General features: G+C 47.1%; 1 protein-coding gene across 1 annotated transcript in view; it reads right to left on the reverse strand.

Moving 5' to 3' along the window:
* Window positions 1–19,807, reverse strand: part of LOC8026701 (zinc finger protein 628) — a 113,165-nt gene that overhangs the window by 9,478 nt on the left and 83,880 nt on the right. The window contains exon 2 of the mRNA XM_040219333.3: window positions 1,955–2,050. The gene's annotated coding sequence lies outside the window, so the exon portion shown is untranslated. The remainder of the gene's footprint in view (window positions 1–1,954; window positions 2,051–19,807) is intronic.

Genomic DNA, 19,807 nt, shown 5'->3' on the forward strand with positions numbered 1-19,807 from the left:
TACAGTCCCTTGTGCTGGCGCCTTCTAACGATTGCATTTTGTCAGCGGTTTTCTGTTCTTGCCGCGGTGCATGGAGATTTGGGGTTCCCCAGGAACACCTTGCGTCGCGTCAACAGCGCGTCAGCGGTGCCGTTGCGAGTATTTGAAGCAGAGAGCAAGAGAGGTTCTTCTTCTGCTATCCACGAACTAGAGATTTTTAAGGCCTAATCAAACAAACAGCACGCTAAACATGTATCTGTGGAGGGTATACGGTCCATTTGCGAAGAAAATGGGTGGTTTTAATTGTTTGCCTCTGTTGCGACTCGCGAGCCTTTTATGCTTGATATCAATGTCTGCAGTGACACTAAGTGCCACAAAGCGCATTGTGCGACCACTCTTCGGCTTAGTAAAATGAATGATTTGAGGAAGCTTTTGCATACTTTTGCAGTCGTCTCCACATTTGCAAACACCAAAAGCTTCATGCTTCCTTTTTCCAGTAGCAATGTGGCTGTTAATGGCCATTTTTTCACATTTAGGAATTAGAGGAATGGAATGGTGGAATTCAGCCATTCCAGGAGTGGGAATGGTCCCAGTGTCTCCATTCCGAGGAATTGAAAGGAATGGAATTGTCGGAAACTTTAATTCCTCGGAATGGAATTGGAATGGAATGGGGGGTGCCCATTCAGCAACACTGCATCATAGTAAATTTGACAGTTGCATTGCCCTGATCCATTTTTTATTATTTTACCGAGAGAAGGGTCACTTGAAAGCAGCAGTGATTCGGCTTTATTGCCACTCCATTAAAGTCAGACGTAGTGGTGCTTTAAGAGAGATTGCGGAACGAAAATGCAGTTATGTCCCACTAATGCAACACTCAGTAAACCGTATTTCTACTCACTGAAATGTTTTAACAATTCAATATTACACTGTATGCTCGCTGCTTCTGCCTTTAAAGAAGCGAGAAAGAACTGCAATTGGGGCCCGAGAGAGGCTTACATAGAGCGGTAACAAGAAAAAGTTGTATTGAGGAGCTAGCAAAACGGCAAGTCATTGCCCTCTTGATCCACAACATTTTACTCCTTTTTGACTCCTAATGTAACCAAGGACTAGGTATAAACATGCATCCATGTTCCTCTGAATGCCATCTAAAAATTCGCTACAGAAGAAACATAGATGCAGTACACCCCTACAATTCATTCACTCCTAAGCTGGGACTGCGGTGGGAGCTATGTGCCCGCCAAATCAATCAGCCGCCTCCCTTTCATCAGCTAACGTGGCTCTCTGTGCGTGGGCATGGGCAGCAGTGTGATCAGAAGGCGAAAGAGAGATGTATGACTGATCCTACAAGGATGTAGCTTGTACGACAGTGTCAGCTTAGGGGTGAACAGATTGTACTGATCAGCAATGACATAGCTGATAAGCTTGGTTCTGGCCAGACTAAAAGGACATGCAGGTCCTACTCTCTCTTCAGTCAGCAGTGTGCAACTTCAGGGTTCCCACGGTGCTTTCAGAGAAAACTGCAACGAAGTTCAAAGACATGGCGACAGCTTCTATGTGGCCAAGCAATGATTGCCCCCCCATCATTCTAATATGGAACAATACTCTATAATGTTTCAAAGGGATCTTCTGAGCAGCTTCCACAGCATCTATTATCACTACTGACGATGCCTTGCCCCTTTTAAATTCCAATCTCTGTAGTTTCTTTTAGGGCCGCTTGGCTCTCTATCATAAGTCGGCACACTTGTATGCTACTCTTCGTCAGAAGTTGAAGCAGTGTGCTTTCGAGCTTAATTTTGTTCTGTGTACCACATCGTCGATTCCTTCGGTGATGAGGCACCTTTTTGTTGGAAAGATTAGAAGGTTTCAAAGGCCTCTAGACATCCATTTTCGTATTTGAGAGCTCTCAGGGGCCCATGGGACCTCTCTGCACCTTTTATCACTCCCCTAAAGTCGACGTCCCCCCGCTGCTGCTCACCAGAGGGTGCCCGGAAGCAGACGTATGTGATCCTCTTCAGCCCCCAGGCGCCCCCCTGGCAACATGGCTTCCCAGAGGCTTCCCCTTGGTCCTCCCCTGCAAGCGCAACAAATGGGACAGGCCGTCAGCATTGCGGGCACCTGCACGCACCTGTGAGGTGTCGGCAAGAGAAACTAGTGATGCGAAGAATAAGGTGCCAACAGTCTTTAAAGTAGTACCACCAAAGTGTTAGAAATTATTCTTGGATGCCGTTGACGAGAAATCGGTGTCTGTTATGGCAGCAGACATCTGCCTCCGTGCACATGCAGGTTCTGCTAAAAATACTGCCAAGCTCACGCCGAGCTTTATAGTGGCACTATTTCTCTCTGGGAAATCAAAGGCAGAGCCTCTCCCACAGTTTTCATGTTGAAACAAAGAGGTTCTAAAATTTTGGAATCTGACCCAAAAGTGGGAGAGTTTAAGATCTTACCCGCAATGCGCGATAGTCTATTTATGCCGTGAGGGAAACGCACTTCACCACAATTACGGTGGCTATAAGGGGAGGTGTGCCGAGCAGAAAATCGATAGCATGCCACTTGTTCATGACGCCGGTGGCACCGGTACCCTGTGCCTGTTGCCATCGGGCGGCGCACAATGGCACCAAGCGTAGAAGTGTGTCCTGCATGGGCACGCGCAGTATGAAATGCTCTCGTGCCCCGTGACGCTTCACACCACGCCACTTCCAGCAGAAATGCACCGGTCTCCTGGCTACAGCGCCACTTTTTCGTCATGAAGCGGCGGCACGTGGAACTACCCATAAACGCAGAGTGCTCGGTACAACTACCCCTATAGCCACCGTACCACAATGACTTTTACTCAAGACTGGGGCAGGAGAAGGAAGAAGTTTCTTTTTTTTTTTTTTGTTGTAAACTTCCACCAGCTCGCTTGCACATTGACTGCAATTTCGCAAATGCCCTTTGTTTTTCTTGCAAGCTTCTAATGCAAACAATGGTGTACTTCAACGATGTGGCGCATCCTTGCTTTACTCCGAAGGCATGTGACTGAAGCTTGTGGGAACCATGGGGTTTCCTATATCCCTATCCAGGCCTAGCTTCGAGCAGGCCGTGGGAGTCGTCGTCACCAATGGCGTCGGCCTCCCGGATACAAGGAACCACAACTTTTTTTTTCTTTTTTTTTTCCCCCTTCAAAGTACTGACTATGAAATATTGACAGGTGTTGTCTGTGCCAAGTTTGAATAGGTCTCATACCTTAGATATGTTTCATAAGATGTCCGTTTATATAATATATTTAGTGCTTAGGTTCGATATAGGTGACCCTTCGATTGGTACGTGTCCTAACACTTGGAAAAAGCTGCGGTATTTGCTGATTACAAACTTTTATTGACTTCTTTTGAAATTTACTGACATCAGAGTGTGAAATTGCGTGTCCCAAAAGCCAAAATCTCTCCTTCAAACAACCAGTCATCAGTTCCATGACTGAGTTATCATATGATGAAAATGAACACTTTATGACCATAGGGATGTGCATCTCTATATCAACCTTCTAGTCCTTGAAGTTTTTCCTGCAAAAATATTTCCTTCTTCATTTGTATCAAACACTGATAGTACCCGGAAGTCGTGCAGCACGACTTCCGGGTACTATCAGTGTTTGATACAAATACCAAACCGAGCAGTATGTTATTTAAGGCGATAACCGAAAGCTCCGAAAACTCCAACAGACATAACGTAACGATCCGGCCGTGGAGCTATTATTATATTTTCAATATTAATAAAGTAAAATTATGTTTTGGTGCAATGTTAGCGCAAATTTGTCCCATTTTGCCAATCACATCACGGGGGTTGTTAGGTTAACAAAGCCGTCTCCACTGCCGCTATGCAATGTCGCATTACATAAAATAATGCAATGTGTGCACCTTGCTAAGCGACCTTGGTCACAAGGTAGATAAAAATGTGTAAATGTCCAAAATTAACCTATAATAAGAAGTGAAGAAGGAAATATTTTTGCAGGAAAAACTTCAAGGACTAAGAAGGTTGATATAGAGATGCACATCCCTATGGTCATAAAGTGTTTGTTTTCATCATATGATAACTCAGTCATGGAACTGATGACTGGTTGTTTGAAGAAGAGATTCTGGCTTTTGGGACACGCAATTTCACACTCTGATGTCAGTAAATTTCAAAAGAAGTCAATAAAAGTTAGTAATCAGCAAATACCGCAGCTTTTTCCAAGTGTTAGGACACGTACCAATCGAAGGGTCACCTATATCGAACCTAAGCACTAAATATATTATATAAACGGACATCTTATGAAACATATCTAAGGTATGAGACGTATTCAAACCTGGCACAGACAACACCTGTCAATATTTCATAGTCAGTACTTTAAAGGGGAAAAAAAAAAGAAAAAAAAAAGTTGCTTCAGCAGCATGTTGAAGTTGAAGAAAATTTGAAACTTCTTTTTTTCCATAATTTATTTTTTAGTCAGGCGTCTACGAAATTGCCTCTCTCAAATTCCCCGACTTTTCCAGGTCTTCCCCGAATATTTCGATTAAATTCCCCAACCATTACAAAAGAAGAAAATGCAGAGGATGGTGTTTCAGCAGCTGTTTGGGCTGTTCCCATTTAATCCGGTGAATCGGGTGGTGGCTTATTCTGCCCAGTGATTCCTCGGACATGTTGCTCAGTGCAAAGGCCATTCACGTCAACGCACGCCACACCCTCCCGTGTCGCTGCAAAGCATGTTCCGGCCTTTTGTAATATTCTATGTTGTATATAATAAGATAATTGAGAAGAATGTATGACTGGTCTGCCTAGCTATCGCTAAAATTTGGGGATTGAACGGCATAAAGAAAATTCTAGAGACAACAATCGTCACAACTCCGTCACCCACCCGCAACGAGCAGTTTACAGTGCGTTTTTTTTTAAGTTTTACAGATTTGTTTAAAAAACTGCATGAAAGCTATACTATTATAATGTGTTTTGTGCAGGTGCGTCATACAGCCAGGTGAACATAATATAGGGGCTAATTATCACGGTAAGTTGGTCAATTAACTAACATTTGTTAATTATACTTTTAATTAATGATAAACACATGGTTAGATATCACTCACATTTTTGCATCGGCAGCCTGCTTTTCCCACACACTTCAGATCTTTCTCAAATTGGCTGATAAAGTAGTTTTCGATGGCGCTCAGCAAGTTTCTAATTGAAATCACATGTTTATTTTCACTAATTAAAACATTAATGAACAAGTTCTAGTTAATATATGAAGCATGGTGTAAGGCGCAAAAAACAATGGACGTAAGGAAGAGGACACACATACAGGTTACACTCACAGCTATATTTGAAAAGTGCAGAAAAAAATACATATCTCGTCTCTTTCATCAAGTTTATGCATGACTGGAAATACGCGCTAGATCATCCATTCACGAAAACTTTAAAAAAAAATCTTATCTGACCATTAAAGAGTGCTATAGATGTTTCAGGTAAGCCTTGTGCTCCCCTTTTTGTGATAAAGTGCTTTCTGGCTCTTGCCCTTATTCAGAATCGCTGTCTCAGATTTGAGGTGACGAGATAAGTATTTCCTTTCTGCATTTTTCAAATATAGTTATGAGTGGCACCCGTGTGTGTGTCTTCTTCCTTGTGTCCACTGTTTTTTGTGCCTTACACCATGCTTCATAACGTCCACCAACTAGCCCAACTACAAGTTCTTCTAGGTAATTATCCAACTTATCCTGGCGATTAGCCCCAATACCATGTTTCCCTGGCCGTGCAACTCACCTGCACACACCACATTAGAAATGATTTCACAACTTTTAAAGTAAGCCGTTTACAACTCCCTGTAACGACGAATTAGAGTGCAGCTCTTGAGGAGGAGAAGGGGAAGGTACGCGGAGAGGAGACTATGCCCCTCCTCCTCTCCTGCTCGCCTCCCATTTAGGGGAAAATTTCTGCTAAATTTAGTGGGAAAAATTTTCCGCTAGATATAGCGGGGGAAATTTCCCGCTAGATATAGCGGGGAAAGTTTCTTGCTAAATTTAGAGAGTAAAATTTCCCGCTAGATTTAGCGGGGAAAATTCACCGCTAAACTTAGCGGGGAAATTTTCCGCTAGATTTAGCGGGGGAAATTTCCCGCTAGTTTTAGCGGGGAAAATTTTCCGTTAGATTTAGCGGGGAAAATTTCCCGCTAGATTGAGCGGGGAAAATTTTCCGCTAAATTTAGCGGAGAAATTTACCCATCATGCACCGCGCGGTTACGCCGACGCTGATGGCGACGGCGACGCCGCTCAAGCCGGAAACGGGCGCCTAAAAACCTGCGCTCTAAAAAAAAAAAAAAAAAAAAAAAAAAAAAAAAAAAAAAAAAACTTTTCAGTGAAATTGACGGCACTTGGCGTTTAAAGCAGAAAGCTGTGGCGGCAGGTTGCCAGCCTTCTCCAGTAAATCAAATATTCAGTGCTTGGCGGTCTAAAGACGAAGCAGTGAAGCAGACTTTCTAAGGTCAACAGCGGACGTGTTCGCAGACAACCGAAGTCGCGATGACCTAAACTTGTGGCGCCATCTCCCGACAAGAACAGCAAACAAACGACGCATTCTTTCGTCTACTCGCTGCGCTTATCGGGAGGTGGCGCCACTAGTTTTAGATGTAGGGGCCTCACAGCCATCGCCTATTATCACCTGGGGAGACTATATTATACCCCTGTCAGACGGCAGCTAAAATGGCATTTACACCAAATGACATTCAGTGTAAATGTCATTTAGGCACTGCCACACGGCAACTCAAATGGCATTTAACCTAAATGCCATTTCGGGTAAACAGAGTTCCCCAAACTCATTTACGGCTCGCAAAGCGTACTCTCGATGGCAGCGCTCGACACATATTACGGGATTGTTTTAAAAAAAGAAGGCATATATTACGGAAACAATTTTTACATCGTTTTAATTACGAAAATAATTTCTTTAACGCGTATTTCGCACGCACTTTACGTTCCTAATTGTTTAACATACTCACGACTCCAGTTATCCAGTAGGCCTAATGGCTCTGAACCGCTGAACCTGTTGCGTGCGCGCCTAGGTCGGCTCTCGGTTGTTGGTTACACTTGCGATGTGCTCCTCATTTACGCGTTTTTACGATGTCGGAAATAGCGCCTGCCGACAAAAAAAGGCGACCTGTCCCGCGAGACGTCGGTACTCAAACTATGCGAGACGAGCGCCTCGAATGGTCTTCGGTAGCAGAAGCGGAACGGCGGGTTCTGCACCGGCCTACGGGCGATTTGAGATGCCCTCCGTTTCCTCAAGATATACGTCGCACTCCATCACAATACCGAAACCTCAAGGAACATTTTTGGGTAAGATATAACTTTGACGGTGGGCATAACCAACAGGAGCACGCGAAACAATTATCGGAGCGGACGGCCGCCTAGTATTCGTTTTGTGTGTGTGGGTCGTCGCAGCACTGCGTACCTCGACCGAGTACTGCGTACCTCGAACGAGTTCATTGCACGGCCGGCTTGGTCGTGGTTCATACTAGCTGACTTCGCCTAGCAGCGCTTTAAATTTCGCGTTTGTTGCTCTGGCAACAGCTTGCGAAGTTGGCTGAATCTTTACTTGGCTGCCGCGAAGTAGAGATTCTGGGAAGAATGCAATACGACAAAAAGAGTTTACTTTTCTTTAAGTGATACAAATCTTGTAAATGCCCTGTTCTAATAAACGTAGTGTAGGTATTCGTCACCCTGACTTTTGACCGGCTTTTACATTCCCATTGACATCCTCCAAAAAGAAATAAAAAGAAATGCTGCGTGAAGTCAGTCTCTCAATGTTTCTATTTCTAGCTTTCTTTGATGTTGGATAATCCCATACTGTTTCAAAGCGAAATATGTTACGTGTGTTTACATGATACGTGCTCAATTTTATTCCAAAACATCCTAAAAATTGTTTAATAATGCATTGCATATATACATTGAATACAGTTGCTGCACAGTTGCTACTCGAGATATTTACGTGTTCCAGAAAACATCTGCTGCTGGGGGCCACCATAGAAGTAGGCAAAGTAGTGAGCTGGCTACATTACAAAGGAATCTACAAGTTCCCGGGATCACTGTCTCTAAATAAGTGGCAGTTTCTTGCAGTCATGGCCACTTTTGTGACATTCTCTTCACTTGTTTTCAGACGTGCAGTGTAAAAGTATCGCAGAAAGCAACCTGGGTGAGGTACCTTCTAGAAAAGCAGCAATAAAATAATTGTGTGAGGCTGACGATGACAGTCCAATAGCCAGCATCAAGGCTGTCACTGGTATTGACCCCAAGATACCTTAGACTAGTGGCGATGTCAGTGATGATGCCACAAGTACCAGAACAGGCCGACGAAGCAGTGGTGTAAGGGCCGGCACAAACAGTAATGTGCAGCTGAGCTGACAAGTATGAAAACGAAAAGGCCACATAGCCATAGAAGCTGTTTCGGCTCGTTGAAGCAGCCCGACATGCCCCACTAGAGCACTCGGAAGATGCGAGTCGCAGTAGCAGTGCCACGAAATGTTGGAGAAGCAACTGCTCGCATTGCGCAGAAGGTCGAGTGGGTAACTACGTTCAGTAAAGAAGGCGGTCATCGTCTTAAAGACGAAAATCAATTTCGTTGCTGCAAATCTTATGGAGGCAAAGGAATTGTGAGAAGGGAATAGAGTTGATATGGGATCTAGGATGGATCAAGGAGTAAAGAAGGTAGCTATGGCTGTCAGTGGGTTTATAGTGCACAAAGGTGTGGAACCTGTGACCGTCACTAGTGACTTTTAAGTCTAGGAAGTTGACAGCGCATTTCGATATCAGTGAGGTAAACTTGAGGGAGGGGTAGGCGTTACAGAGTGCAGACCACCATGTTTCCACCCTTATTGGCTGGCTTGGTTACGAGGTTAGTGCGGTTTCGAAGGGAGTTTAGAGCGGTAACTTCTTGTGGGGTTGCGTTGCGGTATTCAGAGATTAGTTTGCTAGAGGAGTTGGCAAGAATGCTACAACATGCTTTGATTGAACTGTCAGTTTCAGGGTGTTTGGCGGGAAGCAGGGTCCGGATAGTAGTCTTTGGGTTAATGGTGTCGAACATGGTGCGATTAAAGTTAGACGGATGCTGGGCGAAGTGGGCATCTAAAAGTAGGCATCAGAAGAATTGTTTGCTGTCCACATGTAAAAACAAAAAAGGGTAAGGTCAGCTTTGAAATGCAGGAACGAAGGATGGGCCCTTCGATAAGATAACGTGTTCAGGGTCAGTGAGGGGTAAATCGTCTAGTATGGCGACATCATCAATGCGTTGGACGGCAGCCTCATCATTTCGGGGCAAGAGAGTGTATAGTTTCCTTGATTTACAGGTGAGACCATCGGCATAGAGGTATGAGTTGACTTCCAGAATTTTGTCAACAAGTTTGCATGAGTGTGAATCGAAAGGTGAGTCAAGGGACTTGAGGAGCCTTAGCGACGGTGAGCGTTTGGCGTAACTGGGCACAGTGGTCATTATGATATCTTAGATGTGCCTTCACTAGCTGGAGAGCAGCATTATCTAATATTTGTGACACTTTTGAAGGGCCGGAAGAATTCTCATTGGCAGGTTGTAAGGAGGGCCGGTGTGTTTGCACGCAAGACATATCGGAGTGCCGCACGGCGTGGTACCAGGGAGCAAAGTCTGAGGCTTTGTGGTCTGGTTGCTGCATACTGGAAGGGATCATAACTTGGGCTGTCGATAGGAAGTTAGGGCGGGTGCTTTAGAAATAACTGTAGAGTCTTCGAGGCGTGAAGTGGTTTCCATGATTAGTTTGCCGAGCCTGGGTACGGAGGGATGGAACGTAAAGATGAGGGGGTTTCGGAATGGTTGCTGCATACTGGAAGGGATCGTAAGTTAGGCTGTCGATAGGAAGTGAGGCCGGGTGCTTTAGAAATAACTGTACAGTCAATAAGGTGGGAAGTGGTTTCCATGATTAGTTTGCCGAGCCTGGGTACGGAGGGATGGAACGTAAAGATGAGGGGGTTTCGGAGTGATTGCTGCATACTGGAAGGGATCGCAAGTTAGGCTGTCGATAGGAAGTTAGGGCAGGTGCTTTAGAAATAACTGTAGAGTCTTCGAGGTGGGAAGTGGTTTCCATGATTAGTTTGCCGAGCCTGGGTACGGAGGGATGGAACGTAAAGATGAGGGGGTTTTGGAATGGTTGCTGCATACTGGAAGGGATCGTAAGTTGGGCTGTCGATAGGAAGTTAAGGCGGGTGCTTTAGAAATAACTGTAGAGTCTTTGAGGTGGGAAGTGGTTTCCATGATTAGTTTGCCGAGCCTGGGTACAAAGGGATGGAACGTAAAGATGGGGTTTCGGAGTGGTTGCTGCATACTAAAGGGATCGTAAGATGGGCTGTCGATAGGAAGTTAGGGTGGGTGGTTTAGGAATAACTGTAGAGTCTATGAGGTGGGAAGTGGTCTCCATGATTAGTTTGCCGAGCCTGGGTATGGGGGGATGGAACGTGAAGATGAGGGGGTTTCGGAGTGGTTGCTGCATACTGGAAGGGATCGTAAGTTGTGCTTCGATAGGAAGTTAGGGTGGGTGCTTTAGGAATAACTGTGGAGTCTATGAGGTGGGAAGTGGTCTCCATGATTAGTTTGCCGAGCCTGGGTATGGGGGGATGGAACGTAAAGATGAGGGGGTTTCAGAGTGGTTGCTGCATACTGGAAGGGATCGTAAATTGTGCTTCGATAGGAAGTTAGGGCGGGTGCTTTAGAAATAACTGTAGAGTCTTCGAGGTGGGAAGTAGTTTCCATGATTAGTTTGCCGAGCCTGGGTATGGAGGGACGGAACGTAAAGATGAGGGGGTTTCGGAGTGGTTGCTGCATACTAAAGGGATCGTAAGATGGGCTGTCGATAGGAAGTTAGGGTGGGTGCTTTAGAAATAACTGTAGGGTCTATGAGGTGGGAAGTGGTCTCCATGATTAGTTTGCCGAGCCTGGGTATGGGGGGATGGAACGTGAAGATGAGGGGGTTTCGGAGTGGTTGCTGCATACTGGAAGGGATCGTAAGCTGTGCTTCGATAGGACGTTAGGGCGGGTGCTTTAGAGATAACTGTAGAGTCAACCAGGTGGAAAGTGGTCTCGATGATTAGTCTGCTGAGCCTGGGTATGGAGGGATGGAACGTGATGATGAGGGTGTTGCATGGTGGTTTAGATCTTGGTTGGAGAAATAGAGCGTTGTGTCGCGAAATGTTAGAGACGCGACTGCTCGCATTGCACAGAACGCTGAGTGGGTAGCTACTTTCAATAAAGAAGGCGGTCATCGTCTTAAAGGGGCACTCAGGTGGATTCTGAGATCGTCTATTTTATGTCATAACTCAATCTATGGACTCTAAGCATCCTAAGAAACCCGAAATTACATACAAGGGCGGTCAATCTCGCTATTTAAAATTCTATTAAAAATTGCGGCATGCCCTCCTTTCTGCGCTGTGGCGCAGAACGCCAGAGGGTGCCATCGGACGGGAAGGCAACAGGGGAGGGCACATGACAGCCAATTACGAATAATGGCTTCCCGGCACACTAAATTTTCAAACATGTGCGCCTTTGAAAAATCAGTCTGCCGAGAAGCCGTCACTTGTGACTGGCTGTCGCGTGCCCTCCCATGCTGCCTTCCCGTCCGGTGGCACCCCCTGGTGTTCTGCGCTACGGCACAGAAAAGGTGGCGTGCCATAATCTTTAATTGGATTTTTACTATGAAAATCAGCTGCCCTTGAATGCTATCTTGGGTTTTTTAGAATGCTTAAAGCCCATAGATTGAGTTATGCCAATAAATAGACAATCTCAGAATCCACTTGAGTGCCCCTTTAAGCTGTTGACGGAAATCAATGTCGTTGCTGCAAATCCTACAAAGGCAAAGGATCTGCAGCCTCAAACGCCTTTTTGAGCTCCAGCACTGGTTTGCCCAGGGGACGACGCTGCACCCTTTTGTCCAGGACACCACACACCAGACGGTCCCATAGCATGGCTGACAAGGTCTCACCAAAGTTGCAGTGTTCGGAGAAGCAGCGTGGGGCGGGGACCAAATTCGAGATGCTTTCTCCAGGCTGTTGGCTGCACTTATGAAACGCAAAGCACTGAACAATCACTGACAGGCACGGTGTGAAGTGGGCGGTGAGCTCCAACACAATGTCCGCATAGGGAGTCCACTGGCACACACAACGAGCATACGACGGAGTAGATTGTCGGTCCACAAACGCTACACGGGACTGCGCATATTGGGGACTCCTCGACGATGTTGAGTATAATGAAGAAAACGTTTAGTCGCTCCTGGTACAGGGGCCATGTTTCAATCGTTTTGGGTCGAACTCTTCGAGATGTCTCAGCCGCCCTTTGATGACAACGTTAGGCTCGTCTTTTTTCGCCATATTGTCTCGTCGTTGCCAAGTTGCCACGAAGCTGTCGTTGCTCAAAAAAGTGTGGTTGCGTGCCTCGGAGTTTGAATTTCTTCATTCTCGTTGTTGCCCAAAGCTTTATTCAGGCGGCCGACTTGGCCGTGCAGAAAAGAGGAGTTAGACAAGAGACACGTGGTTTACGACGAGTCCCCAGAATGACAAACGGCTCGGTAAAACCAGCTTGACTCGCCTTGGCTTGACTTCTGCCGACTCGCCGATGATGCCAGATGCACACACAACACTCACGACGCAAGATTTCGTTTCATTTTAAGTGCAAGATCCAGGCTTTCAATGTCGCTACCAAGCATGCACGGTCATGTAGTGTTAGCATCGTTCAGGGCAACATGCTCATGCTCATAGCTTCAGCTTCACTTGCGCATGAAGTAAATGAAACCATAGCCCCTGTATCCACTCTAATTCTCCAAGTCAGTAGTAGGCTGAAATTTATCCATCACTACAAGAAGTTGGGAATGATGCTGAGAAGTCTGGGAGGGTCGTCGCATGTACGGAATTGACTGATCGACGTGCCGTTCCCTGCAAGATGATGTCCTGGGTTGGGCGAGGTTCGAGCATGTTGGATGCTATCAGGAACACGTGGTTACACAGGATCCGTGGGGACACGGCGGTCCCATTGACTGTGGCCATATGTGCCTGGGGCGTCACTGCTTCCCGAGTGCTAGCCAGTGCCAACCTCTGGAAGATGGTCACGAAATTGCCTCAGCATCCCAACATTGAGATACTGGAACTGGTAGCAGTGGTCTAGGAGAGCCAGAGGAATCACTGTAGTTGGATAGAAACGTTGCAACAGATGCATCAGTCCTCTAGGCATAAAATATCTTACACCTTAGACATATTATTCTCAAAATTGTAGATTCAATGGGCAAGCAGAGCAGTCAAAATTTCACCACACAGCTAGCTTGGAACATTTCTTGGAAACTTCACAGAATGGCAAACATTCTATAGCTTCTAAACATAGTATTTACAGTGCTAGAAGCTGGCACTCTTGTCTCGTATTTAGAAACAGTTATTCAGTCATTTTCACCTCATCAAAGATGCACAATTGGGAAGATGATCAATCCAGTTGTTTTATTCACATTAAAACGAGTTAACGAATAACTTTAGAATGCTGACAGGAGCTATATCAGTTAATTTTTTAGTGACATTCAGTAAAAGGAAGACAAGTGAATTTTTTTTATCTTTTTAATTTTGTGAGTTTGAAACAAGATTGCCTCATTTTCTAAGAGCTAAAAAAACATGTAGGGATATTATTTCTACTAGTTCAAACATTTTTTCTTTTTTTTCTTGGTTTTCGCAAAAAAGGGTACTTACTATATTTATTGTGCTTTGGTAGCCGCTGGTGCTGAAACTTGATGTCCCAGGTGGCATTCCTACAGCGATTCCCTATGACCTGAGGGAGTCCTGGGGCAGTTCGGTTATCCCGTGTGTGTTTAACCGTTCAGCGGTCGCGGCGGCGCTCAAGATCTTCGGCCAGTCGCGTCGGAGGGGTGCGATCACTTGGCAGTGGTTTGCCTCACGACGAGCAAGTTGGCGATGGTTCTGTCCTCCGCAGGAGAGTATAGCTTTGCAGTGCCGACTCACTTTGTCAATGGGTTGGTTAGGTGCACGCAAGTCACCTGGCGAACCAAGCACTCTATGTAACACCGACACACATTCACAAGGTGCCTGATCACGTCGCCGACATCAGCCAAACGCCTGCTTGAAGACGCAGTACGTTAGTAGGTACGGTAGCCTGTCTTCAAACCGAAGCTCGCGGAATGCGTCTACGACGAAGATGATGGACGGCCTTCTCAACAGCCGGAGACGCTCGAACCAAGATCAATCCATGCCGCCGTGATAGTGACGGCGGAAGCGCAATACGGCATCCAAGATCCCTCGCAAACGTAGAAGTGAACACGGCAGCCGAAGATCGAGCGTGAGGGACAGCCAGAGCAAGCAAGCACTACCGAAATTAACGAAAGAACTGTGCGAGCAAGCTGTCAGCTGTAGTGGCGGAGCGCAAGAGGCTCGGCTTACGGATCGGCTTATGACAACGTTAGGTTGGCTAATGGATTTCGCCCCACGCTTCGCTTTATTTTTTCGTCAGAAACTAGTGAGCGGAACTTTCTATCCCAGTTTTTTGTTATATTTTCTTGTTTCAGCAGACAAAACACACAAAAACAAGTGTTTTGCCGTGTTAAAATTGTTTATTGACGAAAACGTGTTATATGTGCACGCGACGAATTTGCGATCGTAATTGTAATAGACATCACTTAAATGTCATTTTAGTTGTCGTCTGGCAGGTCCCATCGTGAATGTCATTTGAAAACCTGAATGTCATTTGGCGTAAATGCCATTTTAGCTGCCGTCTGACAGGGGTATTACAGAGGTTCACACTGCTTTTCGCCTGCTTTCCTCGACACAGCGCATGCGCACTCGCGACCAATCTCCACAGGAGGCGTCTGCCACTAAATGGCAAACGCTCCCCATGGCTCTGTAATCTGGGCTCTCTACCACCCCCATATCGGTCGTCTGAGAACACGCCGGCCGTTGACCCTGGCAAAGTTTGTTTCGTCTTATTTTTCGCGGGAAGGGGGCTACACCTTAAAGTGTCACCAGGTAAAAGGCACCACCTACATGCACCTTCGGTGAAAGTTTGAGCTTTCTGCGTGCAAGCGCCGATTTCTCCGGCTCGTTTTTAGAGCGCTAAAATCCACCGCAGACACTTCTAAACGTGCCAGCGGTAGGTAGCACTGTAACAGCTCAGTCAGACGACCCTCCAGCAGAACGAAGCAAACAAGCGTTCGAGAAGTGTGCGGCAGCCTCGCTATTCCCAAGAACAAAAGCAGTGGGCTCTCCGGGAGAGAAAGGGTGGACCGCGCGGGAAAGCACCACGAGGTAACAAAGGCGCGACAGCAGGAGGCTTTCTCTCTTTCCACCCCCAGCCTACTACGAATCGAGAGACGTTCCCACACGACGCGCAGAGAAGAAAATCTTAAACCCGATCAACCCGCAACGAGGGACCGCGCACCCAACTGTACGGATGAGTGTGGCGGCTCCCCGCGGGGGCCGAGCGTCGTGCGTGTTGTTCTACCCCACTCGTCTAACAAAACCCAAATCGGCAAAACTAAAAAAAAAAAAAAAAAAAGAAAAACAAAGACGGGAAGGAAAGTTTTCCCTCCCCGCGCAACCCTTTCGAAAAATCAATATTTTCTAACCGGTTCTTTCCTAAAAATGCCCCCCACCCCTTCTCCCCTATTTTTCCCCCGGCTCTGGCGCTACTGCTGCTGCTTCGGCGTTGGTCCCCCTACTCCCCGTTCTGTTTGTGCTTGGGGCATTTTTAATTCCGCCGGGATTTTTCTACTTCTCCCCCGCATTGAAATGAGGGTGACTCAGACACAGGGGGGAGGTTTCCCGCGTCTCAAACATGGTGGCTGGTCGCGCCCTGCCCCGCGTCGGTCTCTCGGGCGAACAGAGCCACGCGCGTTCTCCTTTTCGAGCTGTCCCGATTTTCCCTCGTTAATTTACTTCATCCAACGGATACGATTTCAGTTCTTTCGGGGAACAGAATTCACATTTCGCGAGAAAACTGCAAGCCAAAGTGTAGTCGCGCCCTACAACAAAGCGCTGGACAATGACATGACGGGAGTTATGGAGCAACCAAGCGACGATCTAATTCGAGTGCTTAGACTAAACCACGCCGTAATCGCTTCGAAGAAAGGAAACAAATAACGGAGTCTACTATAAGTATAAGCGAGTCAGAGAGCCCTACTTTTCGGAATAAAATAGTTGGGAAGTTGGTGCGATCCTTCCTGCAAGTTATTAGCTGATCGCGGTCCTAACTTTTGAATCGCGGAGAACGTTAAGGCTAGTTCACAGATTTGAGTGGGAGTGAGATGCCTCGCCACTGCTTGTGAGTGCCTCCGACGAAAGCATCCATCAGCCCATCTGTCAGGCACCACAAATTGAAGGTTTCGCGGTATTTGCGAGAAGAAGTTCACGCACTATCGACGAGATGCGAGAGTTCGGGCGTTGCGGCTTATTCCTGCGGTGTAAAAAAAATATATATATAGGTTGTTTTTTTTTGTAGCTAGTCGGGATTTTTACGCATGCAAAAACCAAACTCGCAGCGGCTTGCGGACCTATCTTGTCATACAACTGTGCCGCGGCAGCGACTCCAACAACGTACTTCGAGAAGATACGTCAAAACGCGAGCCGAGCAGTCGTGCGCTGCATAGGAAACGAGTGGCGGATGCAACGCACATGGCAGCGGCACGTACTTTCAACGTCTGTCTCTGCCAACGTCTGCCCTCGTGCAGGAAGAACGTCCGCACTCCCTAAGCGCGGCGCGTGCAACCAGCGAACACCTGTCCCGCAGCAGCAATGCAGCAGCGAAGCACCGTATCCTCTGTGCACCGTTGGCAAGGGTGCCCTAGAGCACTATATAGCTCCTACGGAGCAGAGTAGCGCAATCCTTTGAACCCCGTGTTTTGCCGACAACATGGCCGACAGAGCGGCTCGGCGCGAGTCACGTGGTACTCAGGGTTCCAGGAGGCGGCCCGCCCTATGGGAGAATACATCGAGATCGACATAACACGGCTGATTAAAAAACTAACGGCGAGTTCACACTTTTCGAAACTAGTCTGTCGTGAAGTTAGTAAAGCACTAAATACTTTATCGAAGTTTTAATAATATCGGATGCGTGTGCGAATTTTGAGAAGGCGATTTCCAAGGCAATCGCGTTTGAAGCAGACGATTTTTGCTCGCAGCGGAGATGGGCTTTTCGGGTTGGCCGGAGCGGGTCACGTGAATGGTGTGACGTCGCCGTGTCGTCTGCTGCATGATGCCGCTCAGGCAATTTTTAAAAAAAAGTTACTTCCTTGTATGGCACAAAACGTATCGCATATTATTCTAAAATGTTTCATTATTATGTCAAAAATGATTTCCATTCCGCATATCCCCACAAAACTGAAGAAACAACGATTTTCTCACGTTCTCCATACATTTCTGACCGCAGTTGGAACCTCCGGGCGTTCGCCGCTAGTCGCCGAGAGACGGCGTTCTGGATTGCGCTACTTTGCTCCGAAGGAGCTATATAGACGCTTTGCAGCAGCTGTGCATGGGCGCCGCCATAACTGACCTTCAGTTTTTGTTCCCCCTCATTACGTTTACTTCACTTCATTATTACCTAGCAGGCCAGGTTATCGACATTTTAGATTTTATTGTGTCTTGCTCCCCAGCATTGGCCTTTCTGGAGGATCGTCCACACCAATTTCAGTGGCTTGGTATCTCGTTAAAACAGGAGAAGGTCAGCAATGGCGGCTGTATTCCGGCGCGTGTGTAAAGCGTCAATAGTGCTCTAGGGTGCCCGAGCCTGCGTCGGGCGCGAGCAAAAACAGCTCTCTGGACGCCGCCATTCTGCGACTCGGGCGACCCCTACGAATCAGAAAATTCTCCCACCCAAGTTGCACTTCCGTCGGTTTTTATGTCTCAACAGTGATTTTCATTATTCTGTTCCCATGAAAACCAGTTCAGACCTCCCCAGATCGGTCCATGATATGAGTGGTCCAGTCATTCGGGAGCAATCAGGCTTTTGGAGCACATGTTTGTGCTCCAAAAACTTCTGGCCACGAGTTGAGAGAAAAAACGCTGCTCGTTTTTCTTTGATTTTTCTTTTACGACTGCGAGAGTACAACTAACGCGCGTTTCGTAGGTTATAAACGTCAGGGATGCAATCGAAGTGGTAATTACGCAAAGTACAAAAAATTGTTGCACAGCATTATAGTTTTCGTTTCCGTAGCACGGGTTCTATTACTTTTTTATTTTTTTAATACAGCTGAGGCTGTGTTGTACACACTTTTTTCTTCTTAACGACTTGGAGCTGTGGACATCACTTCTTTAGGAACCGGCTAGAACCGGTTCGCGCTTGGTGGAACCGGTAACCGAACCGTTATTCCGAATTCATCACCAAACCGGAAGCGAACCGGAACAAAATGCAAAGCTACTGAACCAGAACCCAAATAATGACCGGTTCGACTGCCTGCACAGAGCATCATTACGTGCTTTCACCACAGTGCTCGCGCGAAACGGTTGGAATTTTCCAAAAGGAGCGAGAACTACGACAAGGCTAAAGGAACAGTGGGCTGGGCTAATTTACGGGCGGAGAAAACATTCACGAAAGAAGGGGTAATTTTAATGATACATATAGGCAAAAACAAGGGGCGCGAGCCACTGCCCGAGTCGAAGGGCTGTATCTTAAATTCATCCATCCATCATCCCCTCCCTTCCGAGGCCAATGTCCATCCGTTCACGGGCTCACTTTCTTCTTTTCTCAACACGAATTGCAGGATCGCAGCGCGGAAGGGGGGACGTACAGCAACGGAAGTTTCATCTGTCATAATCACGAGAACAACGCCGCCCATTCTCGAAGGAACGTCAGTCGTGACGTCAGAACACGACGACATTCTTCCTCAGAAGGTGCAGCTGGTAACGAACGGTCGTGGCGCTTTTCGAACGCCTTTCATCGAGGGATCGCGGGCCGCTGAGCAGGCAGGAACGAATAAACTCAAGTTTATGACTTCCAGCGAATTCATGTACCCCCCCCCCCCCCCCCCCCCCCCCCTTCACGATGGACCGCAAAGGACCCTACCGGCCGTCGAAGCCAATCCGATGCCGTATGAGCATCACGTGACCGCGAAGCTCGGGGCACGCGGTCACGTTCCCAACGCCAGATTGGCTGGGCTGGCCGGTGTCCGCTGCGGTCCACCGTCAAGTCGTCGTCACTTGCGGGCGCCAAGTGACGACGACTTGACTGCGCGCTGCCCATTTGTTGATTAGCCCGAAAGGGTCATCGTCGTGCGTTGTCTGCAACGCGTTTTCTCGTGCGTCGACGTCTGCCTTTTATATCGCGCACTCGCTGCTCCGCCTTTTCGAGATTCTTCTCTCTATCTCTACGCGTGCCGAATGCTACAGGTGTCGAGACGCAACGCGCGCGTCAAAGCTGGCGTCTACCCCAATCTGTTCCAAACGTATCGTAACATATTAATGCGCAAAACCAGATTTAAAAAAAAGAAAAGGATCTTTTTCTGTGGTATTTTGCTGGTGGTCGAAATGCGATAGCCTCGCTAGCCTTCTGAAGCGATCTACTAAAACTCCCTCTTAGGGAGTTTTAGTAGATCGTTTTCAAAACCAGCTGCCGTTACGGGCGCGCGCTTCAGAGCATGCATCGAAATGGCAGCGCGAGTTCGCGCTAGAAATAGCGTGGCCTGAAAACACGATCTACTAAAACTTTATATTATCAACCGCGTTTTTAGACCACTAGCGTTGCGCCTGTTGCACGAGGGAACTTCAGCGCACCACTGTGCTTACCGCATACTCCGAATTCTCCTAAAATTGAACGATTTCGTGGTTTTAAATGACGCTCATAAAGTGACTTGAAG

This window comes from Ixodes scapularis, unplaced genomic scaffold (genome assembly GCF_016920785.2).
Source record: "Ixodes scapularis isolate PalLabHiFi unplaced genomic scaffold, ASM1692078v2 PGA_scaffold1__304_contigs__length_218370807, whole genome shotgun sequence".
Lineage (NCBI taxonomy): Eukaryota > Metazoa > Arthropoda > Arachnida > Ixodida > Ixodidae > Ixodes > Ixodes scapularis.